The 13,578-nt window shown below is 38.6% G+C and overlaps 1 long non-coding RNA gene across 3 annotated transcripts in view; it reads right to left on the bottom strand.

Annotated features, from left to right (window-relative positions):
* Positions 1-13,578, bottom strand: part of LOC141741906 (uncharacterized) — a 259,266-nt gene that overhangs the window by 133,404 nt on the left and 112,284 nt on the right. For 2 of the 3 annotated variants that reach the window (XR_012586518.1, XR_012586516.1), the window contains exons 2-3: positions 11,404-11,493; positions 10,412-10,503 (exon numbers count right to left, since the gene is read on the bottom strand). This is a non-coding gene — a long non-coding RNA (uncharacterized LOC141741906). Of the gene's footprint in view, positions 1-10,411; positions 10,504-11,403; positions 11,494-12,477; positions 12,510-13,578 lie in introns of all 3 variants that reach the window. The other variant, XR_012586517.1, reaches the window with a different exon arrangement.

Genomic DNA, 13,578 nt, shown 5'->3' with positions numbered 1-13,578 from the left:
GTCCCATCCTGAGTACTCAAGGGTAATGAGTACTTTAATTATAGCTAATCTCAGCACCTTCTGATTCAGATAGGTCTGGATGTAATAAATCAAATCAGGACAAGAGCAGTTATTAATAGACAAGATTTGTCAGTATAATCAACTTATTAACTGCGTCACGTCAAAAAAAATCATTAGCAGCTTCTATGTGTACACAAAATATTTCAATAAATTTCACATCCAGAGGCAGTGAAAACTAAGACATGTGGGAACACCTGTTACGGACTTTACCCAAACCTTCAGTATTTTTAGAAGTTTGCTCAAATAGTTTACATCCTGCCTTTCAAAAGACCTGAGATACCTAATTTACCTCTTCAGTATGCCTATTATACATCCAACCAATACAAATGTGCCAGTATACAGGTATGATGAGTGAATTCAGATAGCAATGCTCAAATTTAACACAGTACATGTTGAAGAACGTATCAGAGACATAACTAAGCTAATCTATTTTTTCCCCAGTACCGGTATATAATCATGAAGGATGTGGGGTGTGGGAGCGGGTGGTGTTTTATAACAAGGCCATAGTTTTTCAGCCTCACTAGAGAAAATAAAATTGATTTAGAAATACAAATCTTGTTTGAACTATTCCTGAAGTTGAAAAAAATTTTTAGATGCTTAGATAATCCAAATTCCACCACCCAATGATTTTTTTTATTATTATTATTTGACAGAAAACCTACACCAACACTTCCATCTAAATTCCCTTTCCATTGAAGTCCACTAAAAATTAAAAAATTTGGGGCTACTGGTGGATAAAAAGCTGGACACGAGCCAACAATGTGCGCTAGCAGCCCAGAAAGCCAACTGTATCCTGGGCTGCATCAAAAGAAGCGTGGCCAGCAGGTCGAGGGATGTGATTCTGCCCCTCTACTCTGCTCTCAGGAGACCCCACCTGGAGTACTGCGTCCAGCTCTGAGGCCCTCAGCAGGAAGGACATGGACCTGTTGGAGGGGTTCCAGAGGAGGGCCACAAAAATGATCAGAGGGATAGAACCCCTCTCCTACATGAACAAGCTGACAGTTGGGGCTAATTCAGCCTGGAGAAGAGAACACTTCAGAGAGACCTTATTGTGGCCTTCCAGTACTTAAAAGGGTTTTATAAGATGGGAACAAACTTTTTAGCAGGGTCTGTTGTGATAAGACAAGGGGTAACAGCTCTAAACTAAAACAGGGAAGATTTAGATTAGATATAAGGAAGAATTTTTTTTGCAGTGAGGGTGGTGAAACACTGTCCCAGGTTGCCCAGAGAGGTAGCAGATGCACCATCCCTGGGAACATTCAAGGTCAGGTTGGATGGGGCTCTGAGCAACCTGATCTAGTTGAAGATGTCCCTGCTCACAGCAGGGGGGTTGGACTAGATGACCTTTAAAGGTCCCTTCCAACCCAAACTATTCCATGATTCTATGAAGTTTCAGTAATACATTAGTCATTTACTTACAAACCTGGGATGAGTTCCTGGCTGGTAACAAAGCTAGCAGATGTTTCTATTTCTACCTCTGCCAACTCTGATAGAATTTCCTAAGCTACAACTAATAGACTGCAGTCTTCTACCTGCATATATAGCATAGAGCACACAAATATCACTAAACGTCTGGGTACAACATGGGATCCGGGTGACAATTAGTCCTGCACGTTTGCTGATGATGCTAAATGCTCTTTTGTGTACAGTTCTGTGACCATATTTCTCACCTAAAATCTGACTTCACTTTTGATGTCCTGCCTGGTCTAAACACCACTCTGCACATTAACAGGTCTCTTGCTCTTAAAGAATCCCAGCAGTCAGTTTGCCTGGTTCTGATTTGAAGGCTCAAAAAGGAAACATGAAGTTAAGGTAGGACACTGTCATGCACATGGCAAGTGCAAATACAACTTTTCTTCTGATTTAATGAAGTAATTTGGAAAAGAATATGAGGAAGAGCAATAGCAGCAGTGAGCAGTATAGATATTTCTCTCTAGACAACACTGTCTATTTTGTGGCAAGAAGATTTACATTCCAGACTGCTGCATGTTTGCTTTTATATATGTTATCATTCAGATGTATTCCTGCGTACCTAAATGGAATTAACCAACCTTCTCCTCAAAGTCTACAGGAAAACAAAATTATAGTGGCAAAAATCTAAAAGAAAATTTCCAACAGTAAAATATCTTGTTCAGCTCTTGTAACTATTTGTGATGTCTGGCTACACACAGCCTGCTTGGTGCTGGAGACTATGCATTTTGTTTCTCTATCAGACTCCTTTCTGACAAACGTTCTCTTTAAACTGCAGAGCATTCTTACTTTCTCCCCATCTCTTTTCTCCAGATTGACCTAAAATCCATCGAAGGTGACAAGAAAAAGTTTTACACAGAACACAGCGCTAATAGAGCAGGCTGATAAACTTTGATCATCCATTTAAATGGAGCACCAAGGAACAAAGATATGGCTACTTCTCAAGACAAAGCAATTTTTCAAGAGTGAATTCCAAGCAGGTGGTAACTAAGCAACAGCTCACCTATACAGGGACTTTGATCACTTGACAAAGCAGATCAGAGCAACACAAGGGGAAAGAGGACTAGAGATTATAGAAAAAAGGGTCTTGTCTTGGCCTATCAGAGGGAAAGATGGAAAATAGACCAAGAGATACTGCAAAAAGTAGCCTCATGATTTGGGAGAAGAGAGCAGCTGAAGAAAGGAGCTCATGAACATTTTAGTAAGCATGCTTTATACTTTGAACAGCTTCTTTTACTTCAATACCTCTCTTGCTTCACTCAGTGTTGACAGGAATACTTGGGGGAATGGAGAACCACAGTACCTCTTCCTAACTCTGGCTTGACAAGAATCTTCTGCCCTTGGCCTTGCAGTACCCATGTGTAAAGAGACCTTGGCCAGTGAGGAAGGAATAGATGGATGTACAGAACTTCAGAAGATTTGCAGGGACAAACAGCAGCAAAGTTGGGGAGACAGTTGCTGAAGCCTAGGGTGGATTCTGTTTTCAGAATATAGTCACTAGGGGCACATACAAGTTTACAGGTGCGGAACTGACTCAGGGATGAAGAAAATAATTTATTAAGAGATTAGATGTAGAAAATAATTAATAGGTAGGAGATGAGAGGTATAGGGAGAGAACAATATCTATAGCAGTCACCGTCACAAACACCGGAGACAGGCAATAAAGAAAAAAGACATGGCAGGCCAAAAGAACAACATAATCATTTTCAAATACCTTATGATTCCATTGATTATAACATTTGACTTTACCTCTTGAGGCTTGCAATACCATAAGTATGTCTCATCATCTTATTACTCCTCTACCTGCATATTGCAGAACGGTTGTGATCTTGCCTGCCATATGAATTAAAACTGCATTTGCCTTCAAAGGGAGTTGAAAATTGGGCAGGAGGACAAATTAGGGCCTACATTTGTAAGTATCTATTTTTTGTGGGGAGAACCTGTACTGGCCTCACAGACAGGAAATGAAAAAGTTACTAGGATCATGAGGTCAGTAGTCAGACTGGTTCTTCTTTTTGTGAGGAACCTTACTACCTTTTCTAGCACTTACAGTCATCATACTCCTGAGGGAAAATAGAGAAGAACATTTTAATTAAAAATGAACATCCACAAAACTTTATAAGCCATTTTTGCAATTTCATTATTCCAGCTAAAGAAGAAAGATACCATAATATTATTAAATCCCTTAAAATATTTATTAAGGGAGATTTAAATTAGCTGTCTCAGTCCAGCACTATTGGAATGATTCCATTTCTTTGTTATATCCAAGGTAAGGACTAAAATAATATTAGAAGAACAGCAAGAGCATTGATGATGCAACTGAGTGTTTAGAGGTTCTGATGAAGCATTTATTTTGCTCAATAAGTGGTAATTATTAAACTACAGGGTTTCTCCTTATTAAGTGCAGAGTCCACTCAATATCCTGGGGACCCTGAACCACTGCATTTTCTCTGTGAGTTAAGAACTGCTGCAAATGACAATGATACAGCATAAAATGTCACATGTGTGGTGAGTACAATTAAAGATTTTCTCTCTGTATTCATTTGAAGACTGACAGCTCAGCCAACAGGGCAGCCAGGTTTGCGTAGCTTTCTGTAAGCTCATTGACAGTTTTCCCTGTGAAACCCTCTTCCTGGCTCTCTTCATTAGGTAAAATCCTTCTGAACCTTTGTCAGACAGCTCTTTCAAGAGCAAACAGGATGGGGAGTCCCACCATGAGCAGCTATGAAGTCTCATTAAAAAAAAGTCTTTCACACTCTGTTGTCCTTGTTCTGTATTATAATGATGGTTCACCATAAAGTGCAAAGAAATGTTATTCTAATGAACAGAGGAGAGCCACTGCTACACTGAGGCATGATTAATGAGCCAAAGTCGTTCATGAAGTCATTTTACATGTCTGGCTGGTGACCTTTGAATTTGAAGAATTTTATTGCATGTAAAGTATAATAGGAGAAATTATTTGGTTAGCATACAGTGTATTCATGCTTTAACAATGGGATATGGAATGGGTTCTGGTCCAGGAGAAAAGGCAATCCTGACACAAAAATGAGATTACTGCTTCTCCCTCTCTCCTTTTTCATCATCCTTTGATTCAAATGCAATTAAGGGCCCAGTTCAGTGCCATGAGCTTACTCACGGCTATTGTGCACTTGCTCATAAGCCAACATCTGACAGAGTTTCCTTCCCTTAGCAAGACCAGGGGAACTAGACAGCTTACAACAGCTGAGGGAGGATCTGACCCTATCTGGGCTGCCATATGACACAGAAAAAAAATTAAGAAAATTAAGGTTTTTCTCTTTAGAGGACTAAATCCAGTTCACTGGATGATTTCAGAGGGCCTATGGCTTTGAGAGCCCCAGCCTGTGCCTCAGTGACCCACACTGTCAGAAGCAGCCAGCAATCCCTTTCCCTCATGTAGGTTGGGGTCAGTAGAGGCTGAGGCTCAGACTGAGAGATCTCTCATACAGAAAGAGCTGGAATTTCTTACACTTTGTCCAGACACAGTTAGGACTGTCCCAGTTTCACTAGGATGTCCTGGAATCACAACCCTCACAAGTCTACATAAAGCCAATAAAAGAAAAAACCACTAAGCTTCTACTTGGCCACTTTCATATATGCCACATTGGGTTTGCTTTTGTGTGACTGAACAGAGGAGGAAATAGGGTTCAGGAGTCTTTGTTAGCGCTCCAGAAATCTTCCTGCCTGTCGATTCCTTCTTATGGCCCTGATTCTCAGCATGTGGGGTGCACCTGCTGGCTACAGAAAGCATAACGAGGTACAAAATATCTCCCACAGGGAGGCACATAACCTGGTGAGGCTCAAAAGCATTCCTGATTGACTGAGTGAGGTGCCAGCTGGTGACAGGAACACCCCTTCTCTCACAGCAGAATGACAGGCCCACCCACTAGTGCTGCGAAGACCTATGGTACTATTTACTGTACAGTTTTGAATATAAAGAAATGAACAAAGCAGAGAGCAGGCAGTATGTGAAGGACACAATGAGAAGGGATTGATTAGCTACTTTGTTCAGACTGTGTAATGATCAAAATGACAAATGATCAAAGGCAGCAAAGGACACTGCATGTGGCACTGCAAGAATTCATCTATTCCCTTATATGCTGCTGCTTCCAGCATGAGGTAAAACCAGAAATTCTACCTGCTCTGGCATCTGCAAGAAGAGGACAGAAGCTAAAAATATGGTTAACCTAGTTTAAAAGTAAAATACTGCCCTAATACTGCACATGGAAAGGAACTAAGTGCCTTTGTTAGTGTTTTGTGACCCTACTGTGTTTTCACTCATAAATAAGAAAGAAAAGTTAACTGGACCTGGACCCCAAGTACTCAGCTGAGAGTCATTTCTTTCCCCTGGCATCCTCTGGTTAAGAGATCACTTTGCTTCTAGACTGTGTGACTTGCATGGGACAAGATGGTTTGGGCATGGAAATGAAATCTATTTGGCACTCTTCAGTCTCAAAAACAGGGAGAGCAGTCAAATAACAGGAAAAGAAAGGAATATAGAAAGTTTCTCCATCCTTTTTAGATTTTCACTCAGTACAGACTAAGTAATAATAATAGTAGCTTGTACTTTCTTTCACATCTTTTCTTGTGTGTAAGTGGAGAGTCAAGGGGAGATCCCATTTCTTCCCTTTTCCCTGCAAAAATAATGACAAATTCTTGCAATCAAACTCCCTTTAAGGCTTTCCACCTACTTTCATTCAACTTCAGATTATAGAGCTTCATTTGAACTACTGATCACGTTATTGCCACAGTACCATGAAGACTTTAAACTGCCATAAGACAATACTACCACTAAAAGAAGCACCTTGTCCCCCCTCTTTCTAGATTCAACCTGTATTTTTTTCCCTTCTTTTGTGCCAGAATACGTATTTGCAAGGCCAGGTGGTGAACCAGATCAGCAAACCTAACTAATTCGAACTTATTTTGCCAGGTTAATTTTAAGCCAATTTGTCACCCTTCGTTGCCCATTCATGTGCCAGCATAAGCCCATGAAGAAGGACAGGAATGAGCTGTCGGGGCAGGCTGGGAACACTTACTGAAGCAGCGGAGTCAGCTTAAATTGGCTTCAAGTGATGGCTAAACCATGGCCCCTGACACAGATGTAGCCACACCAGATATTCCATCATTAAGCCAAGAAATTATTCCATTATAAATTCTAGCAAGAGTGACGTCTTCACACAGAAAACCAATTTTTGATAAACCTGTATTTTCTGACAAAAAGAGTCACAGGGCAACTTCTTGAAGAATCATCACTGGGAAGTATTTTCAACCCCCAACACACAGTTGCACACATGCTTTAAGCCACTTATCCACTTATGGTGCCAGAGAGCCTGGACTGCTCTGTGACAAGTAGCAACAAACATACTTGCTTTCCAAAGAGCCCCCTCTGTGGTTGCCAGGCTGCCTGTCTCTCGGCAGACTGAACAATGATACAGTACAGTGAGGCAGCATGATTAGTCCATGGTGTTAGCACGACAGCTGTAGATTTTGAGAATTCACTTGGGGGACACTACACCAGGGATTTTTATTTTTTTTATATTATTTTTTTTTACTTCCATGGTATGGAATAGTATAGTTTAAATTATCTAATGAGAGCAGCAGAAGAGCTAAGTGGGATTTGATATTTTGCTTAATGAGGTGTGCAGAAAATTGCTAATGGATTTAATCTGCATAAATTTCTTCTAGCATACATATTCCCATGCACCCCCACACACTCACTCTAAAACTAGCTCTAAATTGCTAATGATGAATTTCATTTGTTCCCACATCAGAATTAAGAATATATAATGAATTGTAACGTATAGTTAATTATCACATTCATAACTTAGACCTTGTCTATATCGAGGCTGGGGGGAAGAGGTAGCTCCTTGTTACAGCTATACCAAAGCAGTTACTGTGGCAAACAGTGTAAACGCAGGCACTTGAAGATGAGGCTTGCAACAATAGCACAAACCCTGCTGAGTAACCAAGATATATATTTTCAAGAGAAGATGAATTTTGTATAGGTGTAAAGCACCTGTAATGGATAATACTTTTTCCTCCAGGAGTACATACAAATATAATCAGAGTGGGGCAAATGTATCACTGACAAACCCTTTGCAAATCTGCAAAAGAACGTGTAAGTGATTAATTAGTTACTAAGAAGGGTTCATTCTATTGCCAATTCACAGAATATTCCACAGAATGTAGAGAAAGCAAGAAGCAAGAAATACTTTCCTCAGCAAAGGAAATTCATGCAACGCGTGGAGTAGCATTACATGATTTTTCCTTCTGGGTGAAAAAAGGAGAGGCAACATACCAGGAGGGCACTTCAGCTGTATAAGCACAAACATACGTTTGGAATGGTGTGAAACTAGACATTTTTCTCTCAAGTCTCCCGAGCCTCTTGCTAGTGGCAATTAATAATGGATTTATTTCTGAAACATAGCAAATCCTCCTGGCATTGTGCAATTGTCCCATCATGCCAGTCAGTGAGCATCTGTCTTATAGAATGTCTCTTTTCATACAGACTGAGTACTTCCAAAACCCAATTCACCTCTTAAGTATTGCATAAAATTAAATATCTTACTGTAGTATTACTTCACCTTGATTATGTTGCCAAGAGGGTTTGCCATTAATTAAAATAACACTGAGTTTTGAAACTGCCTGTTTCTATGGGTAAAGGAGTTGTAAACTAAACAGAAGTGGGCAAGTTTAGAGAAGTTACTTTAGGGATGAATTTGGACCACTGTTAATTGGTTAAATCCTAATGTGTCTCTGTAACTTCTTTTCATCTTTGATGAAAACCACTTTTTGGTTTTGATGGTAGTCAGCAAGCACACCTACTACACAATAACTAACAAAGCATCTCTGGATCATTTGTTGAGCCATATGAACTTTGAAAAGCTGGGGGGAAGAAGAGCAGAGAGAGGAAATTAAAGCAAGCTGGTAGAGTCTTCAGGGAAGTCTGCCATGCTGCTTGCCTTGCTCCTACCTTCTGGATATCCTTGTGGGGCTAAATCATAAAGACACAAGTACAAGAGAGGAAAGATAGGTAAAAAAATGGACAAAAACACAGCTAGAGAATCTTGAAACAGATGAATACAGTTAAAGATTTCAGAATAAGACATTTTTGGGCTTGCTGAATGCAACCATTCAATATAACTTACAAAGATTTGTATTCATTAGCAACATATCATCTCCAAATCTCTTTTGGAGCCTAGTGTTACCTGTGTTCTATCTTTTACCTCTTCTTCCCTAGGAATTTATATGTCAAATTTACTGAAATTTATTGTATACCTTGCTCTTCAAGGAAAATACCCCAGAAATGCTTTATGATGACAAATAACTACATTAACTATAATACTTGATTACAACTTTTGTACCTGAGGCTTATTTCCTAAAAATACTAGACAGACTATTACTATTCCCATGATTCAGTACCGTTCGATATTTTTATTTACATTTAGCTTGTATAATCTAGCATGCCTAAGAAAGGTATTTTGCATAGCAAGTAAGACAATAAGAACAGATTTAAACAGTGATATTCTGTGTCCAGAAACAATTACATCTCAGCTGACAACAAGCACTTCTTTCCTGAGCTACCTATTACCTATTCAGGTGGCTGAAATAACAAGACCATCTGGCTACTTGCAAAAAAGGTTATAGTCATCACCTCTGTTGTCCCTGGCCTTTGCAAGGAAGAGCACGGAGCCTTGATATTCCAGATACGTCAGGCTTGTGGGGCTGAACAGTTGCAGATTTCTACTATACAAAGGCAGGGGACAGTTTATTCCTGTCTTTAACCAGTATGTTTCAGGACTCAAGAGTTACTTGAATGCCCTTCATCAATAAAGTTATTCCATAATAAAGGAGGGCATGAATTACAACAGAAATATGTATTCAGAGTGACTCCACAGACATCGTTATTTTGAAGGCATAAGGCACCTTCAAAGTTGGAATCACGTGGAGATAGTAGTTTCTTATTTTTACAAAACTAGGTAATTCACACTGTACTTTGAATATAGACTGGCACCTAAATTCCAGTCAAAATTCACCTCTATGTTTGCGTTGTGGCAAGCTTCAGACAGCTCTAGGGAGATGAGGCAAGAGTACGTCCCCTTACTATAGATTCAACCAGTGTAGATGCCATGTAGGTGCACAAGCATACTACACCTTGTACTGTCACCATCACCAACCATATTTGATATTCTTTCTGCAACAACACGTTTGACATTGGAGAGGCAGCCCTGGATCATTCCTGCAGCAGCTTTAATATTGCACAGCATTAGGTTAGATAGATATGATCCATGCCAACCTACGTATGCCCCACGGGCAGTATATGGAGAAAAGTGGGTCAGGGAATACAGTGGGCTTTAATCCATTCCTATCGTGGCCACAAAGGGAAAGTATATTGAGTCAACCTGTATGAAGAAATAGCTAGGCACTTTCCTGTTTGCAGCTAGAATTAAGATACAGGTAGGAAGCATTCCAAACATGAGCTTGGGCTGTCTTCTGATGCTTCCTGAAACTCTTCACTCCCACAACACCTTCCCTAAATCCATGCAGTAAGCTACAAGCAACAATTAACTCTCTCATTCACTGATTCCCTGGCTCTCCAAGATCCGCCTTAATTTAAATTCAAATATATTTTAAAATAAAACACAAGAAAACGTCTCAAAAATATGTGAAGAAAACTGCTTGATTTGTACCAGTTGAATAAACTGTGGGAAAATTCTGTTGGAAATTAGCTCTATTACATAGTTTTATACTGAAATCTTGTGTAAAGAAGTGAACCTGCAAATGTTATCACTTTTATCCACAAACAAATCTGAATGACAAAATTCCTAGTGTGTTTGTACATGTCTATAACTTCACTCCTTACCCTCAGTGGTGTTTCCATGCACCTCCACAGCAGAATCCTACAAACAGGTCCTAAAGCTCCAAAGAAGAATATATCTGGTACTCTCTTGGATCCTGGAATTGTAAAGAAATATTTTTCCACTTTAGTGTTGCAATAAATTAATTAATAATTAATCTATTAATATTATCCTTCGTCCCCAGACACTGCTGTGAAATTTTTGATACTGTTAATATTAGATACTAAATGCCATTTTAGGAGGTTTGGGAGTTTACCTGTACCACCTGGTTTTCATTGAATTAGAAGAGAACCCTCTCATGGTAGCAGGAATGTTAAAGTAGATGAGGTAATACCTTTTATATAATTCTTTCAGTAAGCCAGCGTCATGATAAGTTATAGGGAAAAAAATACTGCAGCTGTGTTGGTGGGTTTTTTTGAGGTTTTTTTTGTTTTGTTTGTTTTTGTTTTTTTTTTTTTTTTTTTTTTTTTTTTTTTTTTTTTTTTTTTTAACCAAAGAACTTCAGGAAGAAGCCAATTAGGTCATAGCTAGCCACAGCACAGTATATCAGTGTTAAGCAATTTATATGTAAGTAGGTTAAGTGATTCTACATGTGCAGTAGCTTCTTTACAGACCGTTTAAAAACAAAATGATTTCCAGGTGCCTACACTTGAACAATTATATAGTTGCAACATTATTCATATCCAGAATATCCAGAAAAGGTACATGGAAAGACCTATTGCACTTCTCATGAATAAGCAAATTGTTATATTCTGTAATGTTTAAGACCAAATACCTGACCCAAAGATTGACATAACACCGGGGCATGGCTGGGGACGTGACAGGCCGAGTACAGCAAACTTATTGGAAATGTTTATTAAATTTCTACATTGGCCTATCAGTTATGTCACACTGGGTTATGTCATTCAGATTTCATTGTATCATATCATGTCTGTCAAATTATAATGGTGCCTGACTGGCAAGACACAATCTAGTATAAAATTTGATTGTATCTTACCTATTTGGGGGTTTTGAATGCACAGCAGATTATATGTCCTTTAAAGTATCGTAACTTTCACCACACGCTTGTTGTCAACTTGCTGTTCAGCTGAAAAAGAATATTCACAAGTTAATGTCACATGTCATGTAAATGTGCAATAAATTGAGACAAGTCAAAATTATAAAGTCCGGGTAAGAGATGAGCTAGTTATGTTTATAAGAGGGACTATCTAATGGTGATTGAAATAAGACACTGAATGTTGCCAGCTTTACAACTCAAGCATTAAAGTGTACAGGATAGGCTGTAACAGGTCCCCTAAGACACACTGCATAGCCACAGAAACCATAGAATATATAGATGTAGCTGTGTGATACTAAAAGTACAGTTTCAAATTTAGGTTACTAATACAAATTAAAAAAATGAGTCCCTGATTAATCATTTTATTTGTATTATTACACATTAAACAGTAACATTGAAGTCCACAGGATAACTGCCACATTGGCTAAACGGGGACCTGAGTCTGCCTTACTTCAGTCTTACTTTCAAGACAGTTAAGCTGCAACTTCCTTTTACGCAGTTACAATAAAAACTTTCAGAATGGCTCTTACTAAACATAGATGGAATAATTATTTAAAAAAAAAGTGTGATGTACAGGCTGTCATTAAAACTTATTGAAGTCAACTTGTGAGCTATTCTAGTGCTAGCACGTCTCGTATTGGGTTGCCTGGCTCTAGAGCTGGGGAAGCACCAAACCACAAATATGTTCTGCGTCTAAACTTTTTACCAAAGATACAAGAAATTTTGAAATGACAAATCAGTGAGAGCTGAAGGATTCTTGGCAGCTGCTACTGTTTCTCAGCTTGCCAAAAGTATAACTCCTGAGGAATCACCTTTAAAAAAAAAAAATTAAGAAAGAAAAAAGAGCATGCTGCCTGCCTCGGTGTCTTTCTAACAGAGAAAGTCCAGATCCAGTGGAGAGTCACAAACCACCTTCTTGTGCTGTAGAACAGGGCCCCCCATGTCAAATCATTTGGTAAACTTTCACCACTTCTATTCATAGTAATTGTTTTGACATCATAAAACTTTTAATACCTGACACAGAATAAGACTCGGATCTCTGACAGCTAGATCACAGGTACAAGGTGGCAAGAGAAACAGAAAAAACAGGTTAGATACAAGTGAACCAAAATGACAAGAGAATTTAATCATGGAAAAGTAGGAAAAGCTGATTAACAAATGTTGAGCTTTTGTGATCATGGAACCATTTTGTTTAGAAAACAAACAAACTTGGGACAATGAGATAGCAGACCAGATTTATCACAGAATAGAGATGGACACATCTAATTTGTCAGGTATACTTTTTGAGTAATCTGAAGAGAGTTTACAAAACTATGAAACTGGAAATTTCACTATCACTTTCTAATTGTCATTTTCTCAAGTGTGGGCCAATCACATACAGTGGTTTGAACCCTGGAAACAAGGACTGAATGCAACACTTGACATTTCTGTTATTATGTTTTGTTTGAAAATAGAAAGGGGCTGCCTGTTCAAATCTCACACACAGACATGTACACCCATTTTGTATGTCACCAAGTCAGCCCCAGGGTTCTCAGTTAAATAAAGTTCATCACTGGAAGCTAATAAAAATGGTTAATGTATTCCAAATAGCATCCACGTCATGGTGGAAAGTGTTGCTGTCTCTTAAGAGCAGCAAATAATTGATGTCTTTAAAAGGGAAAACATCTTAAAAACACTAGAAGAGAAAGCATTTTCATTGTAAGTGAACATCTCTTATGTAACATTTTTAAAACAGTCAGATTAGCTCTTGTCCTTCTATAGGCCCAAAATGTTTAAAACAAAACAGCAATGTAATCTAGTCACATCCTAAATTTGTTCAAGCTATGCAGTTGTTTATTTTTATAAGATTAATTTTCTGTATTTTGCTTCATTTGCAGCTGTTACAACATTATATAAGACCAAACACATGCTTCCAAAATTATCTAATTGTCCCTGAGAAATAAGGTTCTTTTGTTTAGAAATGGCTTTGCCATGATATTGCTACATCTCCATTGGAAAACAGGAAAATATACAACAGATCTACCCATGAGCTAAAAATAAATACTTGAGAAAAAAATTAAATGGGCACCCAAAATATTTTTCACCTTTTCTAGTAGGTTGTTCTTGTCACGCCAT

This window comes from Larus michahellis, chromosome 4, assembly GCF_964199755.1.
Source record: "Larus michahellis chromosome 4, bLarMic1.1, whole genome shotgun sequence".
Lineage (NCBI taxonomy): Eukaryota > Metazoa > Chordata > Aves > Charadriiformes > Laridae > Larus > Larus michahellis.
The sequence above is the reverse complement of the archived record's forward strand: the minus strand, read 5'-3'. Positions and strand labels throughout refer to the sequence as shown.